Genomic DNA, 3960 nt, shown 5'->3' with positions numbered 1-3960 from the left:
CCCGCCCTCTGCAATGCTCGCACACGCCCTGTCCTTCCACGTGGCCTCCTTCGCTTTGAACCCCTCGTTACCTAGCAGCCGCGCCACCTTGCTCTCGATTTCCTCCTTCGCCACGACCCCTCGCTTGTCTCGGCAAAGCTTCATGTCGTGCCCCACACGTTGCAGACGTAGCTCTGGTTGGTGAACTGGTCGGCGAAGTATGGCCAGCAGAGGAATGGCACACCGTGCAGCATGCCTTCCATGGTTGAGTTCCACCCGCAGTGCGACACGAAGCAGGTGACGGCCAGGTGCGAGAGCACGTGTTGCTGCGGTGCCCAGCCGACGATCAGACCCTTTCCCTCGACCTGGCGCTTGAACGCGTTGAACCAACCTTCTGTGGCTCCGGTGGTGAAGTTTGGCCGGACGACCCAGAGGAACGGTCGGCCGGAGAGCGCGAGCCCGTCAGCAAGCTCTTGGAACTGCGTCGCATCCAAGACGCCGGAGCTCCCGAAGGCGACGTAGACGATGGAACCGGGGGCCTGCGCGTCCAGCCAGGCGAGGCAGGTTAGGTCTTCGGGCAGGAAATGTCCGGTCGGCCGCGACGTCGGCGCTACCAGCGGGCCGAGCGGCAGCGCATTTGGGAGCAGAGCCAGAGCGCCAGGTTCCATCTCCATGAAGGTTGCAGATGATCTTCTCAGCTAGCGGTATCAACTGGTTGGTCCTGAGGACGTTCTGGATATTGGTTCTTCGCCTCTCGGGGGTGCTGCCCAGGCTGGCCCAAGGGTATCTCTGCCACGTCAGTGGGCGGCATCAGTTGGACCCTCTCGTGCCTCTTCATGTTCCCTGCGTACGTGGTGTCCATGTTCATGTCCAAAACTCCAAATACGAAGAAAAGTACAACTGTGGAAATGGAAATTTTGATTTGCCCTTACCACTTTCATCAACAACACTATCCTCTATCACCTTTGGGAGGTTCATCCCGAGCGCGAACACGGCTGCAGCGTACGTGGAGAACAACGCGACACGGACACCCGCCGTGGTGGCCAGCTCCAGGGCCCAGCTCATGGACACATCCGCTATCATCCACTTCGTCTTCCTAGACCTGATCATCTCCTCAAGGTGGCCGGACATGGCGGCCGGCAGTCCCTTGACCAGCACGTCGATGTCCGTGTGGTCGTCGGCAGGCCCCAGGCCGTCGGGAACGGAGAGCGTGTGAACTCCTCCTGGGATTGCTCCGTCCTCTGCCAAGGCTTGGAGGACGTGGCCGTGGTTGAACTCGGTGTTCACGAAGTCGATCTCCAAGCCGTGCTCGACGAGCTTCCGGGACAGCTCCATGAGCGGGATGACGTGACGCTGCGCAAGAAAGGGTAGCACCATGACACGAGGCTGAGCAGCTAGATGAGCAGCAGCAGCCATTGTGGTTGTTCGCGCTAGAATGGAGTATGGCAAATTTGCAAGAGCAAAATGTGTCACTCTCCCCGTGGACGAGGATGACAAGGACGATAGTCTGGTATATATATGCCCACACATGTGCATATAAGGGTCTGCCAGACCAATTGATCTTGCATCAGGGATTGCATCAGCACATTTATACTCAACAGACCACATGTTTGTCTCTTCCAAATAATAGGTTATCTGGGTAATGACTCATATGATCCTGTTGATAAATTTTTATGAAGTTGTGGAGTGGAGTGTGGACCAGGTTGTTGTCTCTATCATGTTGGATATAGACAGGAGCATCTCCCGTGCGGGGTGGAAACGTAGGTTTCGCGAGTCCACGAATTCAATTCGCACCAAGATCAAGCAACGAGCACGTCGCTATGGTGTGGAACAACGATCTCATTGTTCCATTGTCAGTGACCTACAAAATAAATAAGAGATGTAATTCGAATTGATTATTGTAGCCGAATTTCGTACCCGCAACCGCAACTAATCACTCGAATGCAAATGATTTGTGTGTTGGCTCAAGGAGCTTTGTTGCGGTGGGCAGCCATGTGTTGTGGCTGGTGGCCTTCTTCGGTGACATCATGTCATGTACCCACCACCGGCATCGACCTACGTGATGCTGGTCATGTGCATCACTGGCAGGCCTGTCTACAACACACTGTACTTGTCCTGCTTCGTGGCCATGATATCATGCGCCATCCAGGCGTGCAACGTCACGCTCCTCATGTGGATCCTCGACAGCAGGAAGAGGGTGGACAAGTTGCCACCATCCAAAGGCAAATGGTGCCGCCGGTTGCACTTGGCCAACATCGTCTTCTGCTTTTTGTCATTCGTGTGCCGCATCAACATTGTTACTCTTTCATATTTGTGAGGGTTGCTAGGTTCCCTTGATTGCGATGGTGGCTAGGTTCTTGTCATAGCTAGGGATGACTGCATGCTTTGTTATGCCATTAGCGCTACTAGATCTGCTTCGTCATTAGGGTCAGCCCTAGGCCATGGTAAAAGTTACGGCCACGGGTCCATCTCAAATAAGAAATATTCCCTCCGTTCCAAATTACTCATCGCAGAAATGGATATATCTAGAACTAGAATAATGTAGATACATCCATATCTGCGACAAGTAATTCGGAACGGAGGGAGTATAATATTAGAACCTAACATCAACACTAATAAATGGATAGGGAGGGGGCTCCACGCTGTATTTATTCAATAGTTGTTTAATATTGAGTGAGTGGATCTTATACTTATTATTCCTATTATATAATTACATATACATGGCATATTAAGACTTTATTTGTGAATTAAAATATAACTTTGATGTTCATGCCTTTATTTTATAATGATTTCCATGATATGCGATATATACCGGTGAAATGGCGCCGTGGGCTCATGTTCACAAGGGTCGTCTTCTGCACTGTGTCGTTTGCGTGCGTCATCAGCATCGTGGACACTTTCGTGATAGTGAAAGTTGCGAGGTTCCCCTGCTTGGGATCGTCGGCTAGGTTTCTGGTCGTAGCTGGGGACGATGTAGCCGCTCTTGTTGGGGTGGCACTCTTTAGTGCAGGCTCCTATATATAGCTTTGCTCTGCCACTAGCTACATACACTTGAGTGACTTGGTCAGTGCAGGTATATCATTCGTGTGTGCTGATATTACCTTAAGAGATGGATGGTTAATAATACTTGAGAAACCCACATGCTTGTATGTTTGACTGAAGGGTGCCGGTTTGTTAGAAGTGTTTAGTACCGAAGGCAGCAACCCCGGTGTGCGTGCGTGGCGAAACGTGCGTCATGCGCATCGCGCGAGGGCCACCCAGTTGCGGCGAGTCGGTCGCGCTGCTCTGCCGCTCGCCGGAGCCGTCTGCCCGGAAGCTAATCAAGCCTTGGTTCGTTACCGCTAGCAGCCAGCGACACGGTATGCAGCCGGCGCCGGCAAACACAACGGCCTGCACGTCAGGCACCCGACCGGACGTCAGGTTGCACGAATGTGGCACTAGAACGTCCAGTGAAGAAACAAAATATTCAAACAACCGAATCTGTGTTTTGATTGACTAGTAAATGTGCCCATGCATTGCCTATTAAAAAAACACATCCATAAACTTGATTCTGGATGTTTTTATGATGTAGGTTCATCTTGTAAGTTAGTTGTGTACGACCAAAAATGCAAACGCCGGAGGTTTGGGCCACACTTAGCTGGTGATAGGTTAGAGTGCGCGTATGTGTGTATGACATTTATTTTTCTTGCTGGGAGATGATCAATGTCAATCTGAGTCACACAACGGTATATGGTATGGGCCAATGTTGATTCGCCCAGTGACTTGGCCTACCCCATCTTTGCCAGATCATCACTCTTGGCCTTTAATTGTTTCACATCACTAATTAAAGGCCAGAAAATACAGATTTAATAGATCAAGATGAGGAATTCAACAAAACATAAACTTCAAGTTGAAAGATAAATCACTATAGAAATATTGATGGTAGCTATCTCAAATAAGGTGCAAATAAATTATAGAAATATAATTTTGGAACCTAACATC

At 50.5% G+C, this 3960-nt stretch overlaps 1 pseudogene; it reads right to left on the bottom strand.

Moving 5' to 3' along the window:
- Window positions 1-1395, bottom strand: part of LOC119300097 — a 1928-nt pseudogene extending 533 nt beyond the window's left edge.
- Window positions 1396-3960: the final 2565 nt, after the last annotated feature.

Source organism: Triticum dicoccoides, chromosome 5A (assembly GCF_002162155.2).
Source record: "Triticum dicoccoides isolate Atlit2015 ecotype Zavitan chromosome 5A, WEW_v2.0, whole genome shotgun sequence".
NCBI classification, from domain to species: domain Eukaryota; kingdom Viridiplantae; phylum Streptophyta; class Magnoliopsida; order Poales; family Poaceae; genus Triticum; species Triticum dicoccoides.
Note: the sequence above shows the minus strand (reverse complement) of the source record. Positions and strands in the feature narration are given on the sequence as shown.